The sequence below is a fragment of the Pinus tabuliformis genome, chromosome 8 (genome assembly GCF_031772625.1).
Source record: "Pinus tabuliformis cultivar Carrire ecotype Pingquan chromosome 8, CPIR1, whole genome shotgun sequence".
Lineage (NCBI taxonomy): Eukaryota > Viridiplantae > Streptophyta > Pinopsida > Pinales > Pinaceae > Pinus > Pinus tabuliformis.
The window spans coordinates 854,676,687-854,695,053 of record NC_142294.1 but is presented as its reverse complement, the minus strand read 5'-3'; the positions used below and the strand labels follow the sequence as shown (position 1 = coordinate 854,695,053).

The 18,367-nt window shown below is 40.8% G+C and overlaps 1 long non-coding RNA gene across 1 annotated transcript; it reads left to right on the top strand.

Annotated features, from left to right (window-relative positions):
- Positions 1–11,175: 11,175 nt before the first annotated feature.
- LOC149238262 (uncharacterized) lies at positions 11,176–17,987 on the top strand. Its single transcript, XR_016245355.1, has 2 exons — positions 11,176–11,563; positions 17,547–17,987. It is a non-coding gene; the product is annotated as an uncharacterized LOC149238262 (long non-coding RNA).
- Positions 17,988–18,367: the final 380 nt, after the last annotated feature.

The window sequence follows — 18,367 nt, the reverse complement described above, 5'->3', positions numbered from 1 at the left end:
AAGAAAAATCCAAATAAGTGCATGGTCCTAGTTTTAAGGCCAAAGTGTTATTTAAATGCTTCCAATAGGTTTGTAGGCCATAACCCATAGGCCTCAGGATCGAATTTTATAAAGAAAGGAAAAATTGGCCTTACCCAAAAATCTCCTTTCATCATATTACAACATTCATCAAGTCTTTTGTCACATTTGTATGTTCCTTAATTGCTACATTGCATTCAACATTCGTCTTAATGGATTTATTTTGAATTGTAATGTTTCTAAAAGGCCATGTCATACAAGAATGTTCATGAGAGGATATGTTAGATTGTGATATTTCACTTTGGTTAGGTAGCATTGTAACAATTACCTCAGTTGACTTATGTCAAGTTATTATATTTCTTAATTCTTATGTCATATTGTGATTCTCTTCAAGGATTAGGTTAGATTATAATATTGCTTAGTGTTTTTCTTATATAGTGATGTTTATCATGGTTGAATTATGTCAACAATGGATATCTTTAATCAACCATGATTCACTATGTAAATAGTTGACAATGGTTACTTACAATTGACTTTCCTAACATTGCAATGTTTTATAACTATTATATATGTATGTGACATTGGGTTATTTCATAAAATTGAAACATTATGTTATGTTAGTCACATTGTGACACTGGGATATGTTTTTTACAATTTGATGTTCGGATATGTCCATCACATTATGAAATTCATTGGGAATTGTTCTACTTTGCATCGCATTGTAATGTTCATCATATTGTTATGTTGTATTGTGCTATCAATATGGCTTGTGTTGAACTGTGGAATTCACTAATGTCTTTATTGGATATGACATATGTCAATGGATTATGATTGAATTTCATGACGCTCTGATGTATATCTCAAGGGTTATGTCACATTGAGATATTCCCCAAGAAATATGTTGGATTTTTATGTTTATAATGACTATCTTGCATTTCGATCCTCATTTTTTTGTGTTATATTGAATTTCTACATTTAGGTATTCTTACATAATCATGTAACATTTATAAGGGGTTATATTTCCTTGTGATTCTTTTTAAGGGTTATGTTTCACTGAGTTTTTCTTGAATGGTCAAGGTGCATTGTGATATTCATCATGGCTATTTCATAACGAAATTTTATGTTCCCCATTGTTTGTCACTATTGCAACAGTCAAGATGAAGTGTCAAGTTATGTCACATGACATATATCAATAAACACCTACTTACCATTTGGGAGAATGTGTCTCATTCATTTCTATGTAATTTATAGAGGTCAACCTCTTTCTAATGAATGACTTTATGCATTTTCGCACAATATAGAACCCCTTTCAAGCCATGTAAATAAAACCAACTGTTGGAAATTCTCTTTTCCTTAAGTTAGAAAGGAGACACACATACGAGTGAGAAGGTAGAAACACATATGCATGAGTGGTAATATAGAAATAAATTTCCTTCGTATGGAATGGAAAATACCAGACAAGGTTAACCATGGCTTGCCATGAATGACTATGGTTAATCAACAATGCCCATATTACTATATTTTAGCAAGGTTCTCTATGGCTAATTATGGTTATGTTACATTATGAAAATCATGTTGGTCGAATATGGTTGACTATGATTATGTTACATTGTAACATCAGCGGTTATTTGTGCCCAATATTATTTATTTTTGTGTAATATTATGAGAATATTGTGTAGATTATGAAGATTTGGAGGAGGAGATAATTTAGGGACTTTCTCCCTACTACAGGAGGATCAATATTAATAATAAATTACCAATATATTATGGAATTATGGCATAGATTGTGGAGCTCCAATGATTGAGAAAATCTAGGAATGTGTTCTCTGCCATTTGATGCAAATTCCTAGTATTGCAACCAGATCCAGTAATCAGGGGATTTTGGTGGGAAAATTCTCCTCCGTTCGTGGGGAATTATTCCTAATAATTTTTTATAAGTACCAAATCGAATTTACCTCTAGTAGTAAAGTTTTATTAGTATTCTTATGGAGGGAACTCATATTTTTGCAGCTCCATTGTCATTTCTTGCAGGGATGTAATTGTCTTCATGAAAATAAGGAATGTTGGTGACATGTTAAGCTTCTAGATCTTGATCTCCTTCCTAGGAATCTGAGTTTCCTTAGGCTTGGCCATCCCAGGAGCCTTAGCGTCATTTTGTATCATTTCCATTTCTTCCTTTCACTTCTTATTCCCATGCATCTCTTGTTCTTGTTTCTTTCTATTTTTGCATTTAGTATTAATGATTTCTTGTTATAGGATTGGGTTAAATGGTTGATGTAAGTTATCTTGTAGGATCACAAGAATCATTGAATCCTTGGAAGATCTTTGGAAGGTCATAGTAATCATTGAGCTACTTGGATTAGTTTGCTTATTCCCAAATCTATATTTTTGGGACTCCTTTGTGGCAAAGAACAATAAATTTTCTGCTATTTTTTAGAGCAGGCTAACAAGATTCAATTGAGTTATTTCCACTTGAATTATATCACAAGGAATTTATAGTTAATAACAAAAATTACCCCATTGAATTTGCACTTGATTAGGTTAGGCATTTAATAGATTTACTAGCTCACTAGTTCTCAAATTTCTAGTTTTCATAATAGTAATTTTCTTCTATTTTTTATATGGATTAACAGATGTATTTTTGAGTGATTCTACTTGGAATTGAGACCTAAGGCATCCTAGTAAATAAAAAAATTTTCGCATCCAATTTGGATTTTATTTTCTTGGTCATTTGATGAATTATAACTTCCTGCAGCAAATCTGTAGCATCCTGTAGTTTCCTATAGTAGCCTTTTAACATGCATTTACTTGCCCATATTCGTTCAAGAAGCTTGGTTATTATCACTTAGGGTTGAATCAAGAACCCTAGGCTCTAAATGAATGATTAGGAAATACTAAAAACCACTTAGGACTCGCCTCTTTACCCATGCAAAACATTTCAGCAATTTGGTTTAATGGACATATTTATAGATTGGATAATACAATTATGATTTTCTTGATTTCCACCTTCAATGAACTTTGTTAATGGATTTAAACTCTTTAAAATGTAATGGTTGACATTTACTTCATGATCTTTACTTTATGCACTTAGCATAGGATTCTTTCCTTGTACTTTCTTTCTTGCAATAGGTTGAGGTTTCCATTTCGAGCATTTCATTTTTTGCAATTAGTTTAGGATTTGACTTTACTACATGCACTCCATTACATCATGACATCAAAGGAAGAATGCATTGTATGCTGCACATATGATGTCGATACCTGTTATGTGTGTATGAACCCCGAGTTGATAATTTATGTCAATAGCCTTGGGAGTTGTAACATACTTATTGCAATACCAAGGCTCATTAAAGGCTTGGTTTCTCTCGCAAGGCATATATCAACATAACCATGGGTGACTTTAATTGCTCTTGGTTGGCCATGATTGATTGTGGTTGATCATGTTTGCCCATATTAATATGGTTTTTAGTGGTTGATCATCATTGACTATGGTTATGTTACATCGCATTATTCATGTTGGTTAGCCTATATTGAATTTTTGTGTTCTTAAATATATTGGTCACATTACAATATCTATTAAGGGATTTGTTGCATTGAGACATTCCATAAGTATTATGTTTGATTGTGGTTCCCAAACTTTATGTTGCATTTTGAAGCTTATATATTTTTATTAGTGTCAAATTTTACATTCAATAATGGTATTGTTGTATTATAATGTTCATCATGGGTTATATCACTTTATGATGTTCCTAGAGGCTTCAATTTCATTATCAAGGTCTAGAAAAGCATGATGCATTGTGATATTAATCTTATATAACTTTTGTGGAATTGTTATGTTCCTTGCATTGAAATTCTATTACTTTATGATATTCCTCAAGGCTTATATTTCGTTATGATGTTCATGAAAAATATGATGCATTGTGATATTGATCTTAGTCAAATTATGTGAATTTGTCAGGCCAGGTAGTAACTCTCCAAGGGCAGAAAAACTGATTGGTGTTTATTCCATAGGTATGTTATTGTTTTATACATTAGGATTGATTGTTCAGTTCATCTTCCGATGACTTTTCACATTCCTAATTTATTTATTTTACAAATTCCCCAATCATGAAGACTAGGTGTCAACATTCCCCCCATAATTTGAAGGGATGTTGGTGAGTCCAAGCATCATTTTGAATCGTTCAAGCTTTTCCTTTCCAAGTGCTTTGGTGAAGATGTCTGCAATTTGCTAATTTGTGGAACAATGACGGAGATGGATTGTTTTGGCCTCAACATGATTTCGAATAAGATGATATTTAGTATTATGCTTTGTTTGATCATGGAACTTTGGATTCTTGGCCAACTTTGTTGCAAATAAAGTTGCATCATCAAGATCAAAATGATTGAAGTTGAGTTTCAAAAGATGCTCAGTTAGTTTTTCATATCAGGCTCGCGGTGCTTGTTTGAGGTCATACAAGGACTTCACAAGTTTTCATACTTTATGTTCATGTCCTTTCATAGCAAATCCTTCAGGCTGGGACATAAAAACATTCTCTTTTAGATCTCTATTCAAGAATGCAGTTTTTACATCCATTTGATGGACTTTCCAACCGTTCTGAGCAGCTAGCACAAAGAGTGTCCAGATGGTGGCCCATTTTTCTATGGGGGAAAAAGTTTCCTCATAATCGACCCCTTCCTTCTGTGCAAAGCCTTCTACCAGAATCCTAGCTTTGTGCTTTTCAAGTGAGCCATCAGCTTTGCATTTGTTCTTGTAAAGCCACTTGCAGCCAATTGGTTTGGTTCCAAATGGAGGATCAACTAGCTTCCAAGTGCCATTCATTATGAGGGCATCATACTCCTTTTTCATCGCTTCTTTCCATTCATCATGAGAAGCAGCTTCTTTGAAGGAAGTTGGTTCAAAATCTCTAGACAAGTTCAATTCACAATCATAAGTAACATCCATATCAACAGGTGAATTAGAGTCATCTACATCACCTCCATTTTATCGGTTTCAATTTTTGGTTCATGCTTTTCCAATTTCATTAGGATGAACACTTTCAAGTGTCTTTGTCAGCCACTTTGGGGACCTTTCTGATATGGTCCAGGCTGCTCTGTTGATTGAGTTGGGACTGAATCAAGATTGAGTCTCCCAATTCTATCAATTACATCATTTAAAGCATCATCCGTTGTTGGAGTTTCATGCAGGGGAGATTGTTCTTCAGAAGAAGATTCCACATGTTGATCTAGTATAGGAATCCCCCCTTCAAGATGTGGAATCTGATTATCAAATTCCTGAGATGATTTCATTTTTGCTAATCTATCCAAGCGATCAAGTTATTTCTCAACAGCATTGTCAGATTTGGATGATTCAAGAAAAATTACATCTCTAGATACAACAAACTTTTTATTTACTTCATCATAGAGACGGTATGCTTTAGAGGTGTTTGAATACCCCAGGAAGATACACTTACACCTTCTGCACCAAGTTTGTTTCTATGTACCTTTCGTATCAAAGCATAACAGGTGGAACCAAAGATCCTTAGATGTTTTACCGAAGTAACATGTCCATACCACAATTCATAAGGAGTCTTATTTCTTATACCATTAGATGGACATCTATTCTTTATATATGCAGCACATAGAACAGCATCAGCCCAAAACATTACCTTTACATTTTTGAAGAAAAGCATGGATCGTACCATATTCAAGATTGTTCTATTCATTCTTTCAGCTACACCATTTTGTTGGGGATTATAAGGCACAGTTGTTTGATGTTTGATCCCATGTTGGCGAAGATAGTTTTCAAATTCATTTAATGTATATTCTTTTCCATTATCAGTGCGAATAGACCCAATATGAGATTGTGCATCATTTTCAATCCATTTATGAAAATTCTTGAATGTTTGAAAAGCATCATATTTGTTCTTCAATAAATAAACCCAACACATTCTGGTGTAATCATCAATAAATTTCATGATATATTTATTTCCATTTGCAGAAGGAACAGGCATTGGACCACATAAAACTGAATGAATGAGTTAAAGCTTTGTATGTGCTCTTGAATGCGAATCATGAAAAGACTGTTTGCTATGCTTTCCTAGAATGTAAGCATCACATTGCTTATGTTTCCTAGGAATTGTAGGCAAACCAGCAACACCGTTTTTCTTCAATAAGCGGAGACTGTCATAGTTTAAATGTCCAAGTCTAGCATGCCATAATAAACTTGGTGGAAGTGTACCTTCTTCATGATGAGAAATATATGAGAAATGTTGTGCACGAGCAGAGGTTCCTTGCAGTTTGAGAAGTATTTCTTCTTCTATTCCCCTTATGACAAGTGAGTGGTCAAATGCTTTTCTTACCTCAAGCTTGCCATCAAACATATGAATGGAGTGACCTTGCTGGCGGATGTGGACCAAGGACAACAATTTTCTCTTGAGCTGTGGGAGATATAGAACATGATCCAGAAGAAAGTCTGGAAGGCCAGACAGTTTAAGCCTGATTGTGCCAAGGCCTGATGGCTTGATTTTTGACTGATCTGCAAAGTATACTGCTCCATCAACATTGTTAGTAAAATCTTCAAAAAAATCTTTCCTATGAGTCATATGACAGGTTGCTCCTGAATCAAGCAACCAATCATTTTTCGAAGAAGAAAGTGAAGAATTAAACAAATCTTCATTTACTCCAATGTTACATTGTGCCTCAATATAGTGAGCAGATTCAGGTGTTTTACCTTTGTCTGTATCATCAGTTTTACCTTTCTGCTGGTTTCTTTTCTGCTCAATTTTGTCCCATGGTAGCTTGCATGTAGAAGCATCATGTGATCCATTTCGTTTGTAGCGAATGCAATGCAGATCTACTTTTTCTCCTTGAGAATGTCTGCCCCCCCTGCCTCTGAAGTATATTCCTCTTCCTCTTCGACCACCTCTTCCTCTTGTAGAATCTTGAGAAGGATGCTTTTCTTTATGAGAAAGACACACAGTCTCTTCAGAAGATTCAGGGACTGTCTTCTTTCCAAAGGCCTTCTCTCTTTCAACAAACTTTTTCACAACAGAGTCAAAGGTTATATCTTTAAGATTTCCATTTGCTTGTAAAGACTCAAGATAATTGGAGTAGGTAGGATAGAGTGCCTTGAGAAAAGCAATAAGATGGATATCCAGCTCAACCTTAGTGGATTTGATATCATGCGTTATGGATTTTACTTCAGATTCAAGAGCAAGAGGATCATTATTTTTCAGTTCAAGAGTGAAGAGTTTAGTCATGAGCTGAACAACTTCAATTGAAGAATGTGAGTCATAGAGTTCTTTGAGCTTTTGTAAAGCTTCAAAGGTAGTTGAATATGATGAAATATGGCGACTTACTTCTTCATTTACAGATGCTGCGATTAATGCATATGCTTTGTTGTTCTTGTTATCCCAAATGACGAGCTCTTTGTCTGATGTAGGCTGTACTGGGTCATTGTCTCCTTCTTCGACACACACTCCCTTCCATAACTCATTGAAGATGAGGGTGTGTTTTATCATCCCGGACCATTCATGATAGTTCTCCTTGCTAGTGATAACTATTCCTACCATAGAGATGATTGAATGCATTCTGTAAAAAAAAAATACTTCTGCTGATATACAGTGAAATTGTACTCAAAAGGGAATTCTAAAAAGATTTCAAATCTCTTCCTCATATACCAATATGTACGTCAATACTTCAAGCTAAAACTTTATGCAGCATATTTTCTCCATATTTATTTTCTTCAAATCCCTCCAATGTTTGATATAAAAAGCATCCAGCATTTCAAATATTACGTATTACATATCACTTCAACCCTTTAAATGTAATATATGCCCATTACATTTCACATGTAATATATGACCATTACAAAATATTACATATTACATTACCAAACAATGAATCACGCAGGCGTGATGATTTCTCTGAGGAGCAGTGGTGCGTGATCTCTTAATATTGTGCAGTGGCAGTGCTTCTTCCTTCGGAAGCTCGGACTCTTTGGATGCGCCTTATCTCGTTTAGCCACACAACAATGGCGTTCCCACAATATGCGGAGGTACAAATGAGTCTCGGCCTTTATATTGATGCGATCATGATACGCACTGGTTCCATGAACCTGCTCTGTGAAAAGCATGAGTCTTCAAGGATTTCATACAAAGATTGAGCGTGGACACCAACAACGACAACCTTCCCTTCGCCTTTATCTCAATACTCACTGATCTGGATGAATCAAACCTATTGAATAATCTCTGTCAATTCAGTTCAGTCATTGAAGGCAAAACCACCATCATAAATTCAGAATTGGCATTTTCAATGCTGCTTAGGCTCTTAGCAGGTTTCCCTGTGTCTTCTCATCATAATGTGCCTGAATGGGTGCAAATCTCTGTGGGCATGCTAGCTAAAGCCGACAACATCCGAAAGGGAGGTTGGCTGGCATGCAACAGGTCTGGCAATGGAGCGCTGATACAACAGTGTGGTGACAGTTATGGGAATAGTAGTAGGATAGGTTTTTTTTTGGTTTGGTGATCAGCGTGGAAAGAGTAGCAGCGTATGAAGAGAGGCCAGCTAGTGATATTTACCAAGCGTAATGGTTGGAGGGCGGTTTATTGAGAGAAAATGTCAGGCAACTGACACCAACGAATATATGGGCAGCGTACTGTTTGGAGCAGGGCGTAGGTAATGGAATATGGAGTAGAGCGCAGGTATTCAGTCAGACAAGGGAGTTACAAGGCACAAGAGCTAAAGAAAGGAGCTAGCTTTGATACCATGTCAGGCCAGGCAGTAACTCTCCCAGGGCAGAAAAACTGATTGGTGTTTATTCCATAGGTATGTTATTGTTTTATACATTAGGAGTGATTGCTCAATTCATTTTCCGATGACTGTTCACATTCCTGATTTATTTATTTTACAAATTCCCCAATCATGAAGATTAGGTGTCAACAGAATTTCTCATCATTTTCTAATGTTCTCAATGGTTATGTGTCGTTGTGATGTTCATTCACTATGATATTCATCTCAGTAAACTTATGTGTAATTTCACTGCTATTTTGGTTGAATTTCTACCATCAATTTTGATGTTCCTCAAGGGTCATGTTTCATTTTCATGTTCAAAAAATGCATCATAAATTACAAAATTGATCCCTTTTTTTGTTTAGTTAGGTTGAGCCTAGGCTAATGTCAGCCCTATTGTTGGACAAAAAAAATAATTTTCCACCTTTAGGATGATATCACTAGCATTGGGAAAGACTTGGTCAAGCCTGGATACAATAGTATGATTTTTATCTCCCATAGATGTTTTCCACCCTAAAACCCTCCCCCGAAGATTTGAGTCTATGACCTGACGAAAACTAAAACCCATATAAATAAACTAATCTATACTTCATAGGTTCAATGTGAAATTTATCTTAGTCCACTTCTATGAAATTGTTATGTAATAATAATAAAATCTTTTTATTCATAACATACACCAGTATTCTTGCACATCTTTCTTCTTTTATTTTGTAAACTTATCTACATAGGCCTGCCTATTTTCTTTTTATGGTTCACTCTATCAAAGATCGACACTAGTTACATCCGCAGAAAACTCTCCAATGTCTAGGCAAGTGGATTATCTTTTATGTAGAAATGGATCCCAAGGAGTGAGCATGTCAATATTGGTGGGACCGGAACCTTGATGGGGAGGACAATAGTGACTGATCCCTACTACCCAAATTACACCAACTTGGCACATAGGCATGCAGATTTTGTAATAGAGTTTTCACAATTTTAATTTAATATTCAATAGATATTAGGTGGATGGTATGAATTTAACCTCCATTAAATATTCTAGAATATTTTTAATAATAGTCATAAATCAAAGGTTTAGACTTATCTCAAAAATAGTTATGAATATTTTACCCTTTCCACCTTTTTAATAAAGTTCATTAATTAAAATGTTAATTTTTCAAAATGTATATATGTTTAACTCATATATTACTTATTCTTCTTAATAATAATAATAAATAAATAAATAAATTATAATATAATTAAAATTTATGATTTTTGAAATCTTTGCAATATGAGATGTATCATAAAGTATGTGTTTTGATACTTATCATAAATTAATTCTTATCATATTTTATTAGCCATTTAATTTATATAACTGCTCTAATTATTTTTTTAAACAATTGAAATACTTTATTACTATTTTATTGAGAAAATTAATATTTCACCTTTATTTGTTACATATCTATATATTACAACACCAAAAATGTTAATTTTTATGGTATTTTTACATGCTTATCATTCTATCATTACCATTCTATCATTAAGAATAACTATATTTATACCTAATTACTACAATAACCATTTAATAATGAGTATGGGGAATTAAGGGAATTAAATAGTTATGATTATTTATAATAAATTACTTTTAAGGATTACAATTATTTATAAATAAGTGTTATTGTAAGAATGATATCAAGAAATTTTTAAAATGATTTACATGATATTTTATTTAAAAATAAATAAATTATATACTTATTGTTCGTTAATGAATCAAAATATACATAAAATGGTTTAAAAAATACAAAGAATATTTGAACAAATTTCTCAAAAGTTCAGTCCTCCCCTCATACGAGAAAAATCAGCAACTGAACCACTACTAACTAATTTTTTTTTTCTTTTAACTCTAGCACCACAGTCATTTATATAAGTTATCTAATTATTTTGCATATAACTAATCGTTATTACATTCCCATTCTATACGAAACTTGTATTAACACTCGTTCGTCCTACTTCCTGGATAGTTCATTGTTATGGCATGTCAAGCATATACCTATATATAAGTTCATAAAACACTTTATATTATGCGGAAGTGTTATCGCCCATAATACTGGGGTTAAATCTTCAGCGATATGGAAATATTTTTTGGTTCTCAAAGGTTATATTAAGTTTTCATATGTTTACATATTTTGTTGCTATTCCACAACTCTTTTAACATGACAATATTCTACCTGTCGATCTTTTGAGAGATATCATTGTCCCAAACACGGCCATGTGGCCTCTCTACGGAAGGGTTAACGTGTCGATATATGAACCATTCACCCAAAATAGGATTGTGATCAACGGTGGAAAAACATTGTAGGATAGTTGAGGTAACTAATCCTCAATTAGTGTGTTCTTCCCAGGTTCATTCTCCTCCTCACCTTCCTTCGGTGAGGCTCTGCAACTCCATTAAACAGAAATGGGTCATTCTCCTTCTTGTTTATCTAAACTAAGCTTTACGGCAGGCAACTCTTCACTGCTCCATTACGACACCTCTTCTTAATGTTAGGATTCTAGTACTTGTGAAACCCTTGTCGTTTGTTTCTCTGAGTAGTTCCTCAGAAAGGGCTTGGGAAAAGATTGCTTTACACGGCTAACGAGCAGAGTGATTGCAAATTGAGGTTGAAAGGCGCAAGATGTCCGGCCGTGGAAATGGAGGCCAGGATTTGGGAAAAGGAAGTGAAAAGAGGCACGCAAAGGTATTGCACGATACCATTCAGGGAATTACGAAGCCCACCCACCATTATGCCTCTTGCCAGGAGAGGTGGTGTCACGCCCCCAATCTTTTTTTTTCTTATTGGGCGGAGCGCGGCACCACCGAACGCCCACTCTTGACCGAATGCACGTTTATGGACTACGCCTTAACCATAAAACACTTAACTTTATTTCTTAAAGTGCATTAAACATTCATCAACAGTTATAACATTCACCAATATTCATAACCGATAACAACCACATAAATAAACTGCAATAATAATCACAATCACACCAATGTAATATGGGAGGGGCAACTCCCAAAGAGTTCGCCCAACCGTTTTATTATGAACTGCTTTCAATTTATACAAACAGTGCGTCGGGCTTAACCACGGCCGCACTTAACCAAATATCAGATGTTACAATCGTGCGCCGGACTGATTCACGGCCGCACTTAACCAAATACCAAGTGTTACAATTCGTGTGCCGGACTTGCTCACGGCCACACTTAACCAGTTACAGAAAATGGGCCAACGCCCTTACAACACGCGCCCGTGCCTATGGCGGAACGTGCCCACCCGGGTCACCGTTCCCCAACTCGGCCCGCGCCCTGAACGCACTACCCGCTACTCCCAAACCCGCTGCCAATACGATCTGCGCACAACTGTATTACTGTGTGTCGAGCCGCAGCCAACTCGGCCTGCGCCCACACCGAACCACCGTGCCAAACTGTACCAACCGGCCCGCAGAATATCGCGCAATGCTCGCACTGCCCACACTAACAACTTCGGTAAAGCTCGCACCTTCTCTTGCTATGCAAGAGATGTGCGCATAACCTGTGCCTTTACCTTGTGCGAATGTAGGAGATCGAAGACTTCAAGACTTGCTTGCCTCTTCTCATTCGAATGAGTCTCCTTCTTATAGTCATCTCATCCTTTCGTTGAGGGGCGCTATCTCATAAGCTGACCCCAAGGAAATACGTTTCGAAGCCCCTTCTTGTTTTGTGGGCAGGTTGGCCCTTGCCCAAGGCAAGGCCGACCTCACCGCCTTATAAACTTTCGTAGCTCCATTGTATTCCCTCACGTTATGATTCATAGTGCCTTCGAACGCCGCCTCGCTGATCCCTTCGTCCGCATGACTGTTCGCACTGCACCGTTTGTTGTCGTGCCTTGTCACTGTATAGAGGAGCGCCCGCCCGGCCGCCCTCCGTTCGCCTACGACCACACGCCCAACCGTTGCCCGTCCACGTTCAGCTCGCCCGTGTACTGTTCACGCCCAGCTCGTCCGTGTCCGCTCGCCCATGCTTGCGTTCACGCCCAGCTCGCGCGTCCGTTCGCCCATGTCACTCGTCCGTGTCCGCTTGTCCATGCTGCGTTCAGCTCGCCCACGTCCAACTCGTCCGTGTCCGGGTGTGAGTCGCCCTTGGGTCGCCCGCCCGTTTGGTGCGGGTCGCCCTCGGGTCGACTCGCCGGTTCGCTCACCCGAGCCTTAACCGCTTTCGCCGGTCCGGGTAGCCTCACCCGGGTGCAGTTCGCCCGCGGTCCATCTCGCCCGCCTGCAGCTCTGTCTGCTCCCGTTTCTGCCTGCCCAGACCCGCAACCTGTTCATGTCGTGCACGGGTCGTGCGCCCGGGGCGCCCGCCCGTCGTGCACGGGTCGCCCTCGGGTCGCCCACCCGGGTCGCCCGCCCGTTCACCACATCTCCGTGTCTGTCTGCCCGCTGGGTGGGCGCGCCCTCGCCCAGCTCGTCGCCCGACTCGCCGTTCCACCCAACCGCAACCTTGCTCACCCACCCGCCGGGTCACCATGCCCGGGTCGCCCTGCCCGGCTCGCCCGCGGGTCAAGTCACCTTCGTGCAGAAATGTCGTGCACGCCCTGCCCAACTTGCTAGGGCGTTACACTCTCCTCCACCCGAAGACGTTGTCGTCCCGACAACACATCAACCACCGCCATGGCTGATATCTACTATGATGTAGGCTCCCTCATACAAGGTAACCATCAACCCATATAGAGTCTGCCTCCACCAAGTCTGCTCCATGTGCCCATGCACATAACCAAGTGTCAACCTCTCACGGTCCCATGCCCAGGTCTATGGGAACCCCCATTTTCTGCTGCATGACCACATACCTGCTCAATCACCAAGTGAGGGCTCATTGCCTTGAGCAGCCAACAATGAGCCCATCTTCTTTGTTCTCTAAGAAGATGTGTGAGGAGAGCTTGAAGGCTCTCCTTTACTAATCAATTCGATCCATCTGTCAGGATCTTCAACTTCCATTCTTTGTAGGTATGCTTCCCGATCTTCCCCCTGGATATTCGGCCTTACATACAGCTCCTCATCATCGTCCTCTTCTTCCACTAACTCTAGCCTCCTCGATAAGTCCGAGATACTATCTGAAAGTGTACGGATGATTACAGATTGTTCTGCAATCTTTGCCTCCATCGTGGTCAACCTCTTGTCCACTTTCACCTGGTCCTCCATTTGCATGCCTCCCAACTTACGATCAGGTTTGGTTACCCCAATGGTTGGAACACCAATGGGCACATCTTCCCTTCCATCGTAAATAAAGAGCTTTCTCAAATGAGGTACAACCATGGCTTCATACTGCTTCATAAATTCCATCCCCAGTACTGCCTCATAATCGTCAATCCGCACTATGGTGAAGTCTACCTTCCCGGTCCATGCACCAAGTGTGGTGTCTACCTTCTCGGCCATACCAAGGATCGCCATTGGGGGAGAGTTCACTGTCTTCATTTGTGCCTTTGCAGGCACAAACTTCAGCCCAAGTCTCCTTGCTGTGTCTTCACTCATGAAATTGTGTGAAGCCCCACTATCAACCATAGTGAGTACATCGGCTCCACCTATCTTCATCTGGACATATTCCAACCTGTTCCTTTCTGGATCTCTTCTAGAAGCCACCTCCGTAGTAGCAGCTGCACCAAGTATCTGCATCATTCCTACGGAAGCGTTGTCATCCTCCTCAACAGGTTGTGCAACAGTAGCTATCTTCGGTTTAGATGGGAAATTCTTTACCGTGTGTGGTCCTTCACATAACCAACACTTCAAAGGCTTCTTGAACTTTGCACCATCCTCTGATTTCGGAGAGTCCTCCTTCTTCTTCTCTTTCGGTTTGTCGGACTTCTTTTTCTCACTAGAAGTCTCATCATAATGGTCCACCAGCTTGTCGACGGCAGCAAAGGCTTCTTCAAGTGTTCTAATCTTCTGTCTCTTCACTTCGTTGCGGGCCCAAGGTTTCAATCCAATAATAAAATTGAACACCTTGTCCTTCTCTGCCATATCTGGAAGTTCTAGAGCTGCACTTGAAAACTCTCGCTGATATGCCTGCAAGCTTCCGGTTTGCTTGATGAACTTGATTTTTGTCCTTGCTTCCCAAGTTTCGTCTTGAGGACTGAAGTGGGTCTGCAAGGCTTTCTTCATATCGCACCATGAAGTGATCTCTTCAGCATTACCATTGATGATCTGATCCACCCTCCTTCGCCACCACATCTTGGCATCGTTTGTTAGAAACTGAGCGGCCACCTTAACTTGTGTCTCACCATCGGGTAGACTCAACCGTTCTAGGTACTGCTCCATGTCCCATAAGAAGTTACCGAGTGTCTTCGCACTCCTTGTACCGTCATAGGACTCCGGCTCCTTGACCTTTACATGAGGTACTCCTCCACCTGAGTTGTACTTCATGGCTCTCTTCAATATCGCAATCTCATCATTAGCCTGTTCAAGACTCTTACATACCTTGTCAAGAGTCCCTTTCAAGTTTGTAATTTCTGCGAGACCTTGGTCTCTTGATTCCTCAACTTCTTTGACTCTTCCTTCCAACTGGGTACACAGGAATTCCGTGAACTCATATTGCCTCTTGAGTTCCTCATGTTGTGTACGAAGTTCCACCAGCTCTTCCCTGAGTTTCAGGATAGCTTCTCGCTCCTTAATAAGCGAGCTCACATCTTGACTCCAGGTAGACTCCAAGGTTTCCATCCTTTCGATTACCTTATCCATGAATTCATGATGAGGATCCTTTGCGGGTTCCTTCATTGTGTGACTGGACCCAGCTTGAGAATCAGCGGCCATCTTCTTTTGTGATCTTGTCCCGACCATTCACTGCTTCTCCAAGTCACCTGTAAGCAGATTCACCTTCAATTTCCAACCGAGACAACCCTGTCCAAGTTAAAAATGTTTCAACACCAGCTCGCTGACCGAGCTCTGATACCACCTGTCACGCCCCCAATCTTTTTTTTTCTTATTGGGCGGAGCGCGGCACCACCGAACGCCCACTCTTGACCGAATGCATGTTTATGGACTACGCCTTAACCATAAAACACTTAACTTTATTTCTTAAAGTGCATTAAACATTCATCAACAGTTATAACATTCACCAATATTCATAACCGATAACAACCACATAAATAAACTGCAATAATAATCACAATCACACCAATGTAATATGGGAGGGGAAACTCCCAAAGAGTTCGCCCAACCGTTTTATTATGAACTGCTTTCAATTTACACAAACAGTGCGCCGGGCTTAACCACGGCCGCACTTAACCAAATATCAGATGTTACAATCATGCGCCGGACTGATTCACGGCCGTACTTAACTAAATACCAAGTGTTACAATTCGTGTGTCGGACTTGCTCACGGCCACCCTTAACCAGTTACAGAAAATGGGCCAACGCCCTTACAACACGCGCCCGTGCCTATGTCGGAACGTGCCCACCCGGGTCACCGTTCCCTAACTCGGCCCGCGCCCTGAACGCACTACCCACTTCTCCCAAACCCGCTGCCAATACGATCTGCGCACAACAGTATTACTGTGTGTCGAGCCACAGCCAACTCGGCCTGCGCCCACACCGAACCACCGTGCCAAACTGTACCAACCGGCCCGCAGAGTATCGCGCAATGCTCGCACTGCCCACACTAACAACTTCGGTAAAGCTCACACCTTCTCTTGCTATGCAAGAGATGTGCGCATAACCTGTGCCTTTACCTTGTGCGAATGTAGGAGATCGAAGACTTCAAGACTTGCTTGCCTCTTCTCATTCGAATGAGTCTCCTTCTTATAGTCATCTCATCCTTTCGTTGAGGGGCGCTATCTCATAAGCCGACCCCAAGGAAATACGTTTTGAAGCCCCTTCTTGTTTTGTGGGCGGGTCGGCCCTTGCCCAAGGCAAGGCCGACCTCGCCCCCTTATAAACTTTCGTAGCTCCATTGTATTCCCTCACGTTATAATCCATAGTGCCTTCGAACGCCGCCTTGCTGTTCCCTTCGTCCGCATGACTGTTCGCACTGCACCGTTTGTTGTCGTGCCTTGTCGCTGTATAGAGGAGCGCCCGCCCGGCCGCCCTCCGTTTGCCTACGACCACACGCCCAACCGCTGCCCGTCCACGTTCAGCTTGCCCGTGTACTGTTCACGCCCAGCTCGTCCGTGTCCGCTCGCCCATGCTTGCGTTCACGCCCAGCTCGCACGTCCGTTCGCCCATGTCCGCTCGTCCGTGTCCGCTCGTCCATGTTGCGTTCAGCTCGCCCACGTCCAACTCGTCCGTGTCCGGGTGTGAGTCGCCCTTGGGTCACTCGCCCGTTTGGTGCGGGTCGCCCTCGGGTCGACTCGCCGGTTCGCTCACCCGAGCCTTAACCGCTTTCGCCGGTCCGGGTAGCCTCACCCGGGTGCAGTTCGCCCGCGGTCCATCTCGCCCGCCTGTAGCTCTGCCTGCTCCCGTTTCTGCCTGCCCAGACCCGCAACTTGTTCATGTCGTGCACGGGTCGTGTGCCAGGGGCGCCCGCCCGTCGTGCACGGGTCGCCCTCGGGTCGCCCACCCCGGTCGCCCGCCCGTTCACCACATCTCCGTGTCTGTCTGCCCGCTGGGTGGGCGCGCCCTCTCCTAGCTCGTCGCCCGACTCGCCGTTCCACCCAACCGCAACCTTGCTCACCCGCCCGCCGGGTCACCATGCCCGGCTCGCCCTGCCCGGCTCGCCCGCGGGTCGAGTCACCTTCGTGCAGAAATGTCGTGCATGCCCTGCCCAACTTGCTAGGGCATTACAGGTGGTGTCAAGTGTATCAACAACCTCATATATGAAGAAACGAGAGGTGCGTTGAAGTTTTTCTTGAGAACGTCATTAGGGATGCAGTTACTTACACAGAGCACGCTAGGAGAAAGAACCACGATGGATGTTTTCTACGCCTTGAAAAGGCAAAGCCGAACCCTATATGGCTTTGGAGGTTAAAGAATTGGTCTCTAGGTTTTTGTTCATTTAATGATTTACTGGCGGCATTTTCAAACGCCACAACTGTGCTTTCTCTAGGAATTTGTAAGCTTGTCAGTGCCGAAGCAACGCTGAATTTCTACTCTGGGCATCTTATCTTGCAGTGCATCAATTTCAGCCCTTTCTTGCCACTGAACGTCTATTCCTGCTGTTACTGGAGTATCACAGTGCATATTCGTCTATTAACATGGATTCCTGTTCATGGGTGATTGTGCGCGGACCTCATTTGCCTTCGATGCGGCAAAATCTTCTTTGGGTTTTCTTCATCGGTAAGATTCTTAGCTGGGATTTTGTTATTTTGTACAGGCATAGGTTATAAAATGTTCTTACTTGGCTTACAATGCTTAAAATATTCATTTAGTACTTTCCAGAGTGAAGGCTCTACCTAATATTTAGGCTAGAAATTGCAATTATGAGTAGCTGATGTTTAGCTTCACTACGTCCAAACCATAGGTTTTATCATTTTACATTCGTTTGGTAAACATTTGGTATTGATTTTCTTTCGAAGCTTCTCTATCACATAATCTTATTTTATTTTACTCTGTGCATCGAAATGAAACTGCAATGCAGGATTTTAATTAGAATATTGATTTTTGTTGG